General features: G+C 47.4%; 1 pseudogene; it reads right to left on the bottom strand.

Annotated features, from left to right (window-relative positions):
* Positions 1-627: 627 nt before the first annotated feature.
* Positions 628-16243, bottom strand: part of LOC125758247 (clotting factor C-like) — a 17350-nt pseudogene continuing 1734 nt past the window's right edge.

Raw genomic sequence — 16243 nt, 5'->3', positions numbered from 1 at the left:
CCTGATGTACTACCTCTCTTTCTTTCTGTCGCACTACGCAGTGCCCCCTCCCAACTTTTTCCTTCCTCCATGCCGGGATTTGGAGCTTCACCCACGAGTTCAGCAGCGCAACACTTCATTTGCTACAGGCAACGACGACGGTCAAGCGTTCATATCCAGGCAACAGTGAAATATGGCAACGTTAAATTGACAAGTGATCTCGATAAAAGATCAGATTGCCATATCCGAAACGGCTGATCGCCGACAAGCCCTCGACAGGGAGAGCATCAGTAATTGAAAAACGGCGCATACAAATATGCAAACAACCGGCGCACCTTCGAGGGCCGCATTTTTGTACGTTCGCTGACGCCGGGTTTTTCCCGTACGACGCCACCACCAAAACCTGTGTCATAACAAGCATCGCTTGAAAAATATTCATCTATACGAGACACACGCACACAAATTAAGAAAGCAATTACTCATATGCGACGAAGATCTTTCAAACCTAGCTTCCGCCTTCGCTACTGGCGGCAGGTCTAAGGTCCTGCCAGAAATGCCTTTAGCGAGCCCGTCACAGTCTGCTACCCGTTAGCAGACACGGTATGCACGCTTTTACCAGCGCGAGCTTTGCTCCGACTGACGAATCAGCAGTCGTCAGCTGCTTGGCTTTGTAGTACAAGGCTTTACAAGAACTGTCGTATCCATTCGATGAACGCTGCAACCTTGGTGTATCCTCCGAAGTGGTTGGGAGCCCCGCAGCCTCGGGGCCCTCCCCAGCTGACGATGCCTTCCAGCACCCAGACGCGCTTGTCGACCACCGACTCGTCGACGAAGACGAAGGGCCCGCCGCTGTCTCCAGTGCAGGCGTCGATCCGTCCCTTGACGTAACCGCCGCAGAACATGTTGGACGTGACAGTTAGGGGAAAGCGGCCCTCGCGGTAGGCGCGCTCGCACTCCTGCGCCGACACCACGGGAATCACGGCCTGTCGCAAGACGTCGGCGTAGCTCCGATTCTCGGTCTGGCCCCATCCGGTTGCCTGGACAGGAAGGAGTTAAAGACAATATTTCCGTTAGGAATAGCCTTAAGGTGCAATTGCAAAAGAGCCTTTCGCAGACTGCATTTCAAACGATCCAACACTTCCTATTTACCAATGCCTCGATTTCGACAACTAACGAACTCTCTTCGAAAGTGAATAGGAATGAGAACTGGGCAAGTTGGTAACGATTCACAGCGAATGTAAGAAAACCAGCGCAAAATGAACAAGGACTGAGGAAGAGTAAACACCTGCGCTTTCATGATCAAGACACAAAAGAGAGCCCTGTATACTAGAAATTACACATTCAGAACTGTGTAACTTAAGGATTTGTAGAGAGTATTAGCAAGCAGCTCAGGATGAACGAATACTAAGAAAGAATAGACGCAACACGAGCGCTGCTATATTGTTTATACTCGCTATGAGTCTCTTCGAAGTATCGTAAGGCAGCTACCACACTGTAGAAAGAAAAACAACTAATGGATCCGCGAGCACGGCCGACATGAGCCAATAAAGACGTTCACATGGTAATTATAATCCTAAGCCAACAGACCTGAAAGATTGCTTCTGTGGTTGATACGTACACTAGACACATTAATGCTATATCCCCCGCATTTAGGTCTTTAATTTAGCTTTGGTACGATGCTAACTGCGTATGCGAAGTTGGAATCGTGCCTACGCAAAGAAAGAAAGAAAGAAAGAAAGAAAGAAAGAAAGAAAGAAAGAAAGAAAGAAAGAAAGAAAGAAGAAAGAAAGAAAGAAAGAAAGAAAGAAAGAAAGAAAGAAAGAAAGAAAGAAAGAAAGGAGCAGGTCAGGCACCCACATGGCAAGCTTTCCTTGCCCCGTTTTCTTGATAGGGGAAGTGTTCCTCAATTTTCCCTATGCTTTTCCCCATTTACACATGTTGCATAGCCAACCAGAAGTACAGCTATAGCATATGCTATCACTTTTACCTCTTCTGACCTAGTTTGCGTCTGGGTCTGTCTAAAACATCTTCATTTGCTTCGTCAGTTTCTATAGATTTGACATTTCACTCCCACTGAGTCTTTCACTGTCTTTCGCAGGTCGTTTTCATTTATAATAACTGCCTTAAGTTATCTTGTTAGCTCTGTTAGACCGCTGAACAGTTAGGTATACCGAAGGATTACTCCAGGTGGCGTTCAGATACATGCTTTTCTTCGTTTGCCCACAAAAACTAAGTTCGTAATTGAAGCTGGAGGTGCTGATTCTTAAGTCATGTCATCTACCCTGTGTTTACGCCGAAAACTGCGCTTGAAGCTAATCATGTGTAATTCATACCGCTTTAAACTTTCGCTACGTTGACGTTACAGTGGTTACAGAGCTATTTCATTTATTTCACATGTTTTCGCTGCCACATTATCGACAGCATGGCCATGCACATGACCTTGTGAGACATCTGTGAAACCCAAAATAAATAGCCCGAACGTATGCCACGCATATTTTGGGGAGCCAACACGTTTGGCCTATCGCGTCCGGTGCCTCACGATAGTGACAACGCTGCCTGCCCCCATCAAATTTATGTTCGGTTCAATACCCGTAAACCGCGCAACACATATGACGTATTTTCAAGGGAGCCTGTTTTTTTTCTCTGCTGAAGAAGAATTTGGGAAAAAGAGAAGGTTCCTAACGTTTAACAGTGAATAAACTTTATGAACTTACCTATTACAGTAATCATGTACGCACTCCTCCACCGTTTATGCAAAGCTCCGTGAAATCGCTTAACGAAAGAGACTGTTATGGTGCCCTCGACGTATTTTTTTTTTCTTTCTTTATTATCGCGAGAATATATTTGCAATGCTGAGAATTTGCCTGACTTTCTTCTTCGTTGGTTTACCGTAAATCGCTTCTGCATGTGGCGTTAGCAAATCTGCTGTGTATTTCATATCATGTTTGTATTTTTAATGTGCTTGTTTTGCCAATTGTTCCTCCCCTTTCCTTTACAATACCGGCCATGATGGTGCTGCAGTAAGGCTATATGTGTAAATAAACAAATAAATATTTATTTAATCGTGACTGTTAATTTGTGAGCTGAAAGTTACAACAAAAGAAGTAAGAGCTGAAGCATCTTACCTAGTTATCCTAGTTATTAAATTCTAGTGCGTCTTGGCATTAATTTAAAGTATCAAGCAGTTTTGAAGGGGGGCAAGCTTCGAACGCTTAATTAAAGTCCAGTGTTTAACCGACCGTACGCAAACATGCAAAGTAAATGAAGGTATAAAAGCGTTTGCGGTGTCAATCATCAATCAATGAAGTATTCCATGTCTACACTAACCACGCCCAGGTGGCCATCGACGATGTTTGTCTGCGATGTCCTCTCGCTGGGCAGGCATATGGGTTGCACCCGACTGCTCAGCTCCACTGGCCGATCGAGCAGCACCATAGCGATATCCGCGTCGTACTTGACGGGGTCGTAATCATCGTGCACGTGAATCTCCTGAGGCTGCAAAGCAATACATTCAGCATAGTCAACAGCGCAATAAAACGGGGCGTCGGCACGCTACTACGAGTCTATGCACGCTTACCACAGCCGCCTATCATAGCGAAGCTGCATATGACTCGGATCCCGCGATTTTTTCGCGTCCGTCTCCCGAAAATCATTCCTCGAATATAAGTGAGAAATGCTGAAATAATAATTGTTAGGGTTTTACCTCCCTAAACCACGATATGAATATCAGGGACGCCGTAGTTGAGGGCTCCAGAAATTGTGACCGCCGGAGTTTCTTTAGCAACTAGATCTCAGTGCACGGGCCTCTAGCATAAACCCCCATCGAAATGTGGCAGCGGCGGACGGGATACCCACGGCTGAAATTACGTGCGCAAGATTAAACGGTTTTGCTCAGTTCTTTTACATGCGTAACCAGTTAATAAATGCCTGTTGCGTATTCCCGAGAAAGTGTTATGTGGCTTATCATCATTCACATTATCTCCGCCGAAATCAGCCATGACATTTCACGCGCCATCCTAAAACAAGGGACACAAAGCGCCTTCTACCAAACGTCTTCCCATGCGGAGATGACACCCGCGTAGCAACTGATGTCATTTGTTCTCTTGGGCCACAATAATTAGGATTTACGAAGAGCCTCGTCAGCACAAAAGCACAGTGCATGTAAATATCTTGCGGTAGATAATTTCATGACCTGCGTCGCAGAAAAAATTTGAGTTGCTTAGCTCGGCTATGCCAGGATGTACGTAGCCTTAGCTGAGGTTCAGCTGATTATTCCTAGCTTTACTGGTTGTCAAGCTTCTCCGCTTTTCTGCGCCGCTTAGTAGCATTTGCGCTCTCCTCCATGGCTATACTACACTGGCAAACACCATCCAGCCGGTCTGACAACTGGCTAACCTCCATGTCCTTCCGTTTTAAAAGCGAATCTCTTTAGCAAATCGCTCCTTGTCCGGCGATCCGAATAACTATCATAATCATAAGCGCATATGTGCCATTGAAATTGGTTAAGTCCATCTCCTCACCACGGGTCCACTAAAAATGAAGAAAGCAACAGTTAGCCTAACAAATGGCTGCGAAGCGACGGCGGCGAGCCGAAGACCCCGAGTACGTACAACGAGAGAATACTAGGGAACGGAAAAGGCAACGGCGGCTGCCAGAATACCCCGAAGTGATGGAAGGCCTACGCCAACGAAGACGTGCCCGTAGATCTATGAGAGGTGCGAACGCTTCGTTTCAGGAAGAGGTTCTGTCTCGGCAGTTTGGACATCCGCGTCGTGTCTGTAATTGTCTGTGGTTTAACTCGAAGCTCTCTGCGCTGACAATCAACGTAGAAACAACCTAGCATCACCTAGCTAAAGCCTAGCAACGACCTAGAAGCAAGCTAGAAACAACAGGCATCACCTAGCGGCTGCGAGAAGACCCCGAAGCAATGGAAGGCCTACGTCAACGACGACGTGCCCGTAGATCTATGAGAGGTGTGAACGCTTCATTTCAGCTGGAGTTTCTGTCTCTATAGTGTACATCCGTGTCGTGTCTGTAGCTGTCAGTGGTTTAACTCGAAGCTCTCTGCGCTCAGAATCAGCGTAGAAAAACCTAGCATCACCTTGCTAAACCCTAGCAACGACCTAGAAGCAACCTAGAAACAACATACATTACCTAGCTAAGTCTTAGAAACAACCTAGAAGCAACCAGATTAGTCTACACAATCGTCCCGTTTCGCTGTTTCAAGCCTTGCATGGCTTAGTGCAAGCTTCGCCTTTTTTTTCTTTTCCTCCTTCTCCTCCCCGCTATATGTATACCCCTACTGATACGTCTGTGCATGCATGCAAAATGAGAGGTGCTATCAAGCGGCTCTGGCGCAGCGTCAGACGGCCACTGCGCAACGGAGGCGCACAGCTGGGCGCGCGCCGGCGCCAGTGCGTCTGCCGCGGCTATGACGTCACTCCTCTGGAATGCGCAGACCGGCGAGGCACGCGCGGCGGCTTCGGTGTGCTAGCTGTGCGCCGTGTGACGTCACTGCTCGTCGCGCATGCGCAGCAAGGCTCTCGGACTGCCACGCGAAACTGCTTCTCATTGGCCAGTGTAGCTAACGCTGCAAAAGACAAGCCCCACTACCCAACGCTTGTCCAATAAAAATTAAATTCGCGAACGAAAGCCCATGTGCATCGGGGAAGAAAAGAAAGAAAGAAAGAAAGAAAGAGATAAAGAAAGAAAGAAAGAAAAACATGGTCGATTCCTCCGTCATAGGAATCGGAATAACACGAAAGCAAATTGTGCCCTTATAGAAGTAACTGAATGTTTACTGTACATTGATATAAGAGAGCTTGCACAATGTATATTGATGCACCCACTTTGATGCTTGGTGGTACATCTCCATGCCGACGGCTAACGTCCATGTTCAATGATTAAACAAACCCTTGCGGTAGCTGTAGTAGTTTGCGGTGAAAGCGTAATCAGAGAACGAGTTGTGATAGTCAGAAGTGCGTCGCATATTGGACGCAGAACTTGGTCGCCATCCTACGGCATGTTAAAATGTGATTGAACATCACGGCCGCACTAGAGGGAAACGCAAAGCGCGTCGTGCCGCCCCGGTAGCCCCGCCGTAATTTTTCTCGGGGCGAGGGCGTAGGCGGGGAACGCGGTGTTACAGCCAGGTGAGGCAGGCGCGCGTCGCAGAGATATTTTTGGTTTGATTAGCGTGATACTATGAGAGAGGCCGACGCTTTTACGACGCTTGCGTTAAGGTCGCCACCTCGCGGTGATTTAAAGGGATACTGAAGTGGTTTTACAATTCGGTAAAACTTTGTTGTTAACAAGGACCAACATTATTGTCGACGATGGCGTAATTTTTTTCGCTGTTGTGGCAGCAGGAGCTTTAAAATACGCGAAAGAAAAGTCCGTCTTGCTCCGCCCACGCGAACGCGCCGAAAGTGTGGGCGTGACCGCAATTACGTCATCGTCGGTAGTTTTGGCCACGGTGGTAGAATAACAGGTGGCCCGACGCGGCGCTCCGCCAATGCGCCGCGCGTGTCACGGAGGTGCTCGAGTTGCCGCCGCTTTTTCCGCAAGGTGGCAGAAGGTACATTCTGGGCCGATATCTCCGCTCCGGCGCATCTGAAAGCATGTGACCAGTGTGCGTCGTGAGCATTTAAACTGCAATTTACATCTTTAACTTTTGAGAAAGAGATCCGCGGTGTATTTATTACACCAGTGGTGCGATCTTGTACGCGTTACAAAATAAACACGGAGGCGTGGCATGACAACCAGCCGCACGTGACCGCACGCGATTGGTCAATGCAGAGCCGTGACGTCTGTCGCGGTTCAAATGGGCCATTCGCGTGCGGCATGTGCGGTCACGTGCGGCTGGATGTAATGCCACGCCTCCGTGGTTATTTTGTAACGCGTACAATATCGCACCACAGAGAGGCCTAGAGCAACACTGAAGAGTTGCCGTCGCCTAGAACGGACGCGCCACTAATGAAAGCATGCAACGCAAGCAGCGTTGCAGCCGCGTCTCTTCCTTTCTGCTTGGTCATCGATAAATGCGGAGGCGTCCGTGGATGCAAGCGTCCGAAGAGCAAGAGCGTCCCTATGTGACGCAACCAGCGTCGCAAAGTCGCCATCAGCCTTCGAGTCATGAACGCGGCCAGATCACTGTGGTCGTGATTAGGTGATCCCACGGCTTGAGATCCGCTCTGATGCGTCGCGTTTGTTGCGCTCTGTCAAACGAACGCGCGCGACCGCATCGGTGTTTCCGCTCACTTTGTAAGCTGGAACCACGGCTGAAACCATGGTGGCTCGATCTGTGCCGCTGATGCGGCGGCCACCATGGGACGAAAATGCTTCGCTCGAAATTGCAAATCTGGCTACAAAACGTGGAAAGAAAAGCTGTGCCTTCTCTCCGCGCCGAAAGACGAAAAGCGACTGCAGTTGTGAAGAAATGCAATTCCACGGAAAGACCGCCAGCTACTGTTTTCCGACATACATACGATAGCGTGAAAACCAAATGTTTTTTTTTTACTCTATACACTCGCCGGTAGAATTTTGCACGCTTTCGAAAAAAAAATACGCGCGCGTCTCTTGCAATCGGCACCCTGTGACAGTCATATCGGGACTACCCGCGCCGATTAAAAAATTTTAAGCTTCATAAAGCCTGGCGCTCTCACTTTTGCGGTCGAAGCTGGCAGACAGCCACTACAAGCTAGTAAAAGCACAAACAACCGGTTAAAGCCACAAAATTAGCTAGAGAAACCGGTTTTTACAGCCCAGCGAGAGCTTGCAATGCGCGTCTTTCGGCCCAAAAACTCGTCGCGAACCTAGCGGCGGCCGCGAGCAACTCGAGCAGTACGGCGACGCGCTCGCGGCGCTCGATGGGCCACCTGTTTTATTCTACCACCGTGGTTTTGGCGGAGCCGTGGCCTCCGTGACTACTTCTGACTGCGCGCGTTGGTGGAACTGATCGCGAAGGCCATGCTTTTACAGAGCTGATGGCGCCGATGACGCGGCATACCGAAGGTGACGTCACCGCCTTCGCTCAGCAGTTCAAAAAGCCCTGCAGCTGCAGCCGCTCTTTTTTTGCCAAGAAATGCCATTTGCGTTCACTTCTGTGAACTCTTACATTGGTTTTCGTATTCAGCAAGGATAAAACTATGATTACACATTCCAAAGTCATATTTTTTTTAAAAGTGCTTCAGTGTCCCTTTAAGGCATTGACGAAATTGCGCTTCTATTGAAAACGCGCCGAATGGGACTAACGTGTAACACGTTGCAGGTACTAATTGCGGAAGCCACAGTAATGATGAAATGATGAATTACTTTACTTTGCCGTTCCCAGAGGGCAACACCACCCCGCCGACCGGGTGAGTGGTAGATATAAAAGGCGCGTTTGTAAAGCCTGTAGAGTCTGTGACCGTCGCGCAGTGGATAGCGTGCCTGGCATGGGTTGTTGTGGACCGAGCGGTCATGGGTTCGATGCCCGTTGACGGAACTTTTTTTCTTTGCCATCTGATCGTGTACATTTTTTCGACGTCATTTCCGTGACGGAAATACGTCACTTAAGTCTTGGTGGACCCAGGCATAAAACACTTTCGTGTTAAAAAGAAAGAAAGAAAGAAAGAAAGAAAGAAAGAAAGAAAGAAAGAAAGAAAGAAAGAAAGAAAGAAAGAAAGAAAGAAAGAAAGAAAGAAAGAAGAAAGAAAGAAAGAAAAGAAAGAGAAGAAAGAAAGAAAGAAAGAAAGAAAGAAAGAAAGAAAGAAAGAAAGAAAGAAAGAAAGAAGAAAAGAAAGAAAGAAAGAAAGAAAGAAAGAAAGAAAGAAAGAAAGAAAGAAAGAAAGAAGAATTAGAAAGAAAGACAAGAAAGACTGAAAGGAAAGAAGAAGAAAGAAAGAAAATGTGGAAAACATTGGCTCGGGAGACCAGAAGGAAAATATGCATGGCCTGGTTTGTACCCATGCAGACCATGCCTACCAATGTGATGTCATCAGCTCCGCTGTTTAACCAGCCTTCACGACGTAAGTCAGTGAAGCTGCTTGAATTTTTGCAACGGAGCTGTTAAAGCGAGCGCAAACGGGTCTGTTGATGTTCGCAGCATAGCGAAAGATGGTGAGAAGGATAGTAGAGAGCAAGGCATAGCAGAGCCATATACAGGCTAGTCTATCAAGGGGATGGGAAATGGTAGTGAGGGTGAGAACGAGTGATCAAGAGGAGGAGGGAAAGGAGTAGGGTCAAAGGGTAAAGCATAGCATGGCCATGTATAGTATGAGATAGCAAGGGGCAGGAAAGGGAAGTGAGGGTGAGGAGAAATGATGTGAGGATGCTGAGGAGGGAAAACAGTTGGGAAGGCATAGCATAGTATAGCAGAGGCGATTGGAGAAGAGAGGCGAGTTGGAGGTTTGGAGGCAGGCAGGTGGTCATGCGGAGATGAGGTTCCTTCAGTGCCGAACCATGCCGACCTTCGCCTACCTTTGCATCACTTTAGCTGCCTTCATGACGTTAAGTCAGCCAAAGCCATGCATACTATTTTCTTTTACTCATATTTCTCAATGCAGCTCAGTTAATCATAACATATTATATGCGGTACTTTATCTACTGTATTTAGTTTCGCTCGCAAAGTTCTTCAGACGCTGGAGCGAACGTTTCGACATGACGGCAAAACATTTATGTCACTATGGCCTCATCATGACGCCACATAACGATGCGTCTCGTGATGTCGTCATCACATGACATCGTCACTTCGTCGAAGGTGGGCCGATCACGGAGGCAGTGCAAAACCAGGTGACGTGCAGAAATTTTGCAATGTCTCCGATCCTGGAGGCTGTGCAAAACCAGGTGAGGAGCAGAGAGCTTTCGGAGGGGGGCGGGTGAGAATCAATACGTCGACTGTGAAGTAAAAGAAGATCGCTTTCGCCTTCGAGTCGTCTTAGGCGAATACATAAGGGACCATGTGAGTTGTGTGCAGGAAGTCATGTAGCCCCACTCACCGTGCGCACTTGTACGAAGGCGTCGTCCAGGGCGTCGTCTCGGTGGTACTTGCCCATGTAGATGCGCATATCCTTGGGCGCGTGCAGGTTACCGCGGCGGTCCCTGGCCACGCAGTGCGCCGCCGTGACCACCCAGCTCTCGGAGAGCAGCGTGCCGCCGCACTGCAGGTCCCAGGCCTTCTCGTGTTGGGACCACATGGACAGGCCCACCTGCCAGGGCCACTGGCCGGCCTCGCTCACGTTCCCGTGATAGATGAACGGCGAACGCGGCGAGTCGGAGCGGCCGCACACTGCGGTTCGACCGAGCACGTGGTGATATACAGGGGAATCATTTTCTACCCCGCTCAGAGTCTTCTATCTCGTCAAATCGCAACCTTAGTGCTGCTCCGCGAACATTATAATTGTTCTTGTGTTCTTATTTGCGATAAAGTATTAATCAAGTTCATCAACATTGGCAAACAAAATACAAACCGAAATAACATCGATATTTCTACTCAGGCGCCAGTTTCGTACTGCAAAAATTATTCAATTGATGTGTTAGGCAGGTTGTGCAGCACACGAGACCTATGTTTGAACGGGATATTCCAAACAGCTTGCACCGGTAGGACCAGGCAATATTTTCCATCTTGTAACTAAAGACCTCCAGTACCAGGCGACTGCGGCCTAGTAAAGAGCGTATTTAAGACATTGGATAGCAAAGGAGCGATTCAGAAAATGAAAGTCTGAACATATATAAACGGCCAGGAATGACGTTAAGTGCGTATTGCGTTAGCGTGACAAACGCGACTGCTTGCATCATTGGAGGACCTCGAGTACGCAGTAAGGAGCTTTTGACACTGTCACCTTCGAATGAAAATACGTTAAACAAATAAAGAATGCGTCCTTGCTCTACATGATATGGCTCCATTTCAAATCGCCTGCAATACCTTCGCTGCATGGTGCTATACGGGCCGTTCGTTGCTCTTGTTTATTCGTACGATGCCCACAAAATTCATGAAAATGGGAGTATTCGGAAGGAATTCCTACAGCACGGAGAGGTAATGTGTCCTCTTTTTATACTAAATGCAAAAAAGAAGCATTCGTTTATGACGGCAACAATACAACATAGCACATAAAACAAAATTGAAATGTTATATATGCATACCAAGTAACGGTCATAGCACTGTACAATGAACATAGTCATGACGAGCACAAGACGATATAACATATAAAACATAAATAAATTACAGCATCATTTTGATGAAAAACTATCTAAGAAGCTTAGTAAAAAGAGTTCGTTTAAACATGGCCATGTACGAGTCCTGTCATGTTACGTTTGTGCCTACACAACGTTTACTTTATGTGCCGGTAAAAACACACCATTCTACAATGTCAAAGGGCCGACGATGTTCCTAAAAGAACAAAGTTGGTCAAAGAGTAACGTGGACGCGGAGACGCGTCGGTCTAGTTATTAAGACGAGATAGTCTAGTGGAAGAAGGAAACATCTATTTTGTTCACTTTAGACGCACTGACTTCCACTACAACGTCACAGCAGTACGACGCTCTGAACGCTGTCATCATTGCGTAGCGTTAATACGAACTCGCCTGGTATGCAGGTGGCGGTCCGCCCAGTCCAAGTTCCATCAGGCAGACACCTGCGCACCTCGGATCCCACCAGAGAGTAGAAGCGGTTGACGCACGAGAATGTGGCGCGGGTGCCAACTCGATAGTGGCCTTTGGGAAGTTGCACCGCTGAAGATGGGTCAAGGGTGATCAGCGATAGCCGAAGCCGTTGTCGTCCGGTCCTGTTGGGAAAAGTGAAATGCTTCAGGCGCTCAAACCGCGAAATGCAGCGTGACTTAGACGAAGACAGGCGACACAGATAGGCAGCGGCGAGCGCTCGCCTGTGGCCATGTGTGTCTCCTGTCTTCGTCTATATCGCGCTGCATTTTTGTCTGTATGAACTAACTCCACCAAGTTCAGGCATTATTGAAACTGCGAGTTTGCTTTGAGCGCGGGAACTGTTGGCCAGTGGACCGGGAGATTTAGTTCTAAACGTGCACGAAACGTAAAGCCGATTTTACGTCCGACGTGGCGGCTCAGTTGCTGCGCTCGCCCTTGAATAGCGAATAGGATCCGCCGTTTTCTTTGACACTTGTTTAAGAAGCTCTGCTGAGATATCAAGCAGACACAGCCCATAAAAGGAGTTTCATTTAGCAGAAACAATAACAAAAATTACGAGCGCTTTCCCTATCGGGAACATAGGGGCAAGCGAAGCTTGGCGTGTACGTGCCTGACCTACTTTCTCTTTCTTTCTTTCTTTCTTTCTTTCTTTCTTTCTTTCTTTCTTTCTTTCTTTCTTTCTTTCTTTCTTTCGGTCGCATTGCAGAATGCTCCCTCCTAACTATTTCCTTCCGCCATGCCGGGAATGGGACCTTCGCCCACGTGCTTAGCAGCGCGACGTTCTTGTTGTTAGAGGCATGAATGGCGGCGATGCGTGAGACGATGAAATGCAACAATGACAGGCAAGCATGAAATGAGGCAACGTGAAATGGCAAGTGACCTCGATAAAAGATCAAATTGGTATATATAGGCACGGACTGATCACCGACGAGCCCACGATAGACCGAGCATCAGTTATTACAAAATGGCGCATACAAATGCGCATGCGAGCGCGCGCCTTCTAGGGTCTACTCGTATACACCCGCATTTCCGTACACTCGCCTGCGCCGGGTTTTTCGAGAATTATGCCGTCGCCACGGGAATCAGTAACTCATAGGAGCTTCGCTTAGACAATGTGTAAAAGCCACTACAGCCCTTTTAGCGATTCGAAAATATAAAATGTTCCGAATACGTGATCAGTGGCCTTCGTGGCTGTCAACACCACGTTTCTTTTATGTACATAAATACTGGTTGCCGTACACACGTACGATGACATGTGTTCGTTTACACATGTGTCATCAACATTTATACCTTGCGAAACGGTGGGGCCACTTACTTGAGTCCACTGCCACCTTCGTATACGTACTCCACTTCACCGTATGGAGGTACAGGCGGCTCCAGGCACGTTGTCACTGAAAACAAGTAGTATACCGCATGTAGTATCAAACATTAGTGAAAATAACTTCCTAATGCAATAAAAAAATTAAGGTCGCAACAATCTTTTTTTCATTTTAACTCATTGTTTTGTGCGCATAATGTACAACAAATGTTGTTGCTTTAAAAAAAGAGCCTCGCAACTAGAGGAAGACAGCGTGCCTTGGGGAATCATACCCTAACCGGCTGCGCGGCACTTGCTGAGCGTACATAACTTTAAGTCTTTGTTGAAAAGTTCTCCCCCCCCCCCCCCCCCCCCCCCCCCCCCCCCCACTGGGTGCAAGCATATACAGAAAGAAGAAAATGTGGCGCAACCTTAAAAGTCTTCAGGAGGGTTGCTTGTTGGGCAAGTTGGTACATACTTAGTTAAGTGCAGAAGAAGCCACAAAACGTCGAAAACGGAAAAAGCAGAGCGGCAGAAAACAGAGACAGAGCGCAGAGACGTGCCACGTCTCTGCGCTCTGTCACCCGGAGGCCACCCGGACGGTACGCAGGCATTGCTTGCATCGAACATATATATATATATATATATATATATCCAAAATTCCTGCCATGGCAAAATGTGCGTCCCCCTTTCTCATTTTTCTACATTTACGCCACTGCTTTTAGTTCCTCACTATTGTAACTGTTTCACGTTGCCTTGAATACAGGAACAGCTGACTGCTCTCCGAGAATAAGAGTACGTAGTACCCTGAATCGATTTTTACTCTCAGTCGTCGTGGGCCCGTAGCCACATGTCGATGAAGGCGAAATGATAGAGGCCAGCGTGCTTACATTTAGGAGGAGATAAACAACACCACGTGGTTGAAATTTCCGAGTCCCACCACTACGGCTTTTTTTGACACTCATGTGGCGGTTTTCGGACCTGAATCCCCAACAACTATTAAATATTACTTTGAATCGTTCACTTTTTAAATGCGTAAGCATCTGCATGCCAGCTCAACGAGAAACCTCTCTGTGTCTATCTCCAGGACGATCATTGCTATAAATAAATAAGTGTATAAAACGAAACCAATCCCACGACAATCGTTCTTATTGTAGTGTTCAGTAATTTTGAGATTACATTACCCATGCGGAAACTCACACAATTCATGCTGTTCGGATTTATGTTGTCTGGCAATCCGGAAAACACGCGTAGAGCTGCGCTTCTATTTCGCATCAGGGAGTATCGTAATCGTCGTTATTTTGTTTCTCTAAACACTGTACGCGTCTTAGGGCGTGTGAATAGCAATGATCGAGGCTATATTCTTCTATCATACTCTGGGGGTGTTTCATAATGAGGGTGACTTGAAAGGACAGTAGTGGCCATACAGTTCATAGCAGCGATTTCGTGGCATTACAAACATGGCCTCCGATATCTCACGGTGACCCTCGTGCACCGGCCAATTTTTGTGATTATCGTACAATATATAGATGTAAAGTCGGGTACAACTTGATAAGTCTGCGGCATTTCCTCCTCCAAGGCGGATGCACACCTGCTTGTACCAATAGGCGCGCACTCCAGACTGACGTCATGAGCCGGACAGCCGGGGACCCGCCCTCGGAGAACATAGCCGAGTGCAGGGGCGGGACTATTTCTTTAGTCGCGGAGGCGATCGGCTGCTGTGCTTCGGCCATCTGGGAGGAACCTCTGCGGACTTAAGCTGCACCCCACTACAGTTGCGATACGAGTTGAGTGAAAAGGCATTTCGAAAAATGCACACGCGCGCACACATCAATCCATGCTCTACGTATGGACATTCTTGCACGCTTGCGGGGTATCCGTACGTTTCATGCATCGTGGCTTGGGTGCTGTCCACGTCCGGTTCCGGAGGCAGGTGATGCGGCTCTCGCCCGACCAGGTAGTGCAGCTCGGCGCAGCGGTACGCAATCTGCGTCCCCTCCAGCATTTTTCCCGCGACTACTTGGTTCATCACCTCGGCTGCGCCATTCTCCAACGGACCGGGGTCATCGCAAAAGGCTGTGAGATCCACATGTACAGGAAATATTCCAAAAAAAATCAGCGCAAGTAAATGGTTTCATTGCGATTGAATGAATAAAATGTCAAGCGTATACAGCTGGGCTAGTTGATTTTGGTGATAGATATGTAATATGATACTGGTCATGAGTAGTCCTCAGGTGAGCGAGATTTTACTTGAGTGATGTGCACGTGTGGCTTGGCTGCTGTTCATAAAAAACTGCGCCGTTCATCACCTATCGTTACGCCTTGGCCTATGCCTTGGCCTTAGTGGCTCCTCATGGAGTATAAAAGGACTGTTTTCGTCTGCGTAAAACTTAGTTGATGCCTGGCGTTGTTGCTGTCTCTCCTTTGGTATCGCCAAGTTCGCCAGAATAAAATGTAACCTTTCTTAGAACTTTTAGCGGATCCACGTCATATTTCTTATTTCTTAATCCTTTCTTTATTTTTACTTTGTTTTTTTTTTCAATTCCTTGTGTCTTTGTGTAAACGTGAAATGACGACCGCAACCAGAAGTTAGTGGAAGAGCGGAACTTCGTAACCGGAAGTCGTTTGTATCACAGAGGTTCAGCAGCAGCAGTAGCACAGATTTTGTTAGGCTTTACTTTTTGGGTTCTGTTTTCTTACTTGCGCCTTTTTTGATCATTATTTCGGTCAGAAACTGCACATTGACATGGGCTAATCATCACACCTCTAACATAACGTTTTTTTTTAATTGTAGTTCAGTAATTACGACATCAATTGAAGTCAATTAAAGTAGGCGAAACATCACCCTTTCCGTCGGTACGATCTGAACCCGCGTAATTTGAAGGGTTCGGATCCTACCGAAGCATAGGGAAATTTTCGGTCCACCATAGTTCACTTCAATTTACGGCATAGTTACTACGCGACCGTTAAAAACAACAATAAATGTTTCACACGCTTTCCCTGGCCTAATTGTATGTTTAGTTCATTTGATCGTGTCAGACAAACAAACGAGCCTCTCGAAAAAAATACCTTTATTTCGTTCTTTCTTGGCGAGGACCTAGTCTCGGCAGGTTTAATGTCTTTAATGTCCATGAATGGGTCCTTTTGGTCAGCTGCCGCATCTTGCAAATATCACGTACCACGGGCCGCCCTCAAAAAAAGTGTTCCGCGCTGGCCGTTTTGGCAACAAGTGGCGCTCGCTAGCACTCCCAGATATTACACCCACTGCAATACTCAAGAAAGTAGAAGGAGAAGCGCGTTGACTCGTAAATCAACTGGTAAACCAAC

This window comes from Rhipicephalus sanguineus, chromosome 4 (genome assembly GCF_013339695.2).
Source record: "Rhipicephalus sanguineus isolate Rsan-2018 chromosome 4, BIME_Rsan_1.4, whole genome shotgun sequence".
NCBI lineage: Eukaryota > Metazoa > Arthropoda > Arachnida > Ixodida > Ixodidae > Rhipicephalus > Rhipicephalus sanguineus.
This window is presented reverse-complemented; position numbering and strand designations above follow the sequence as displayed.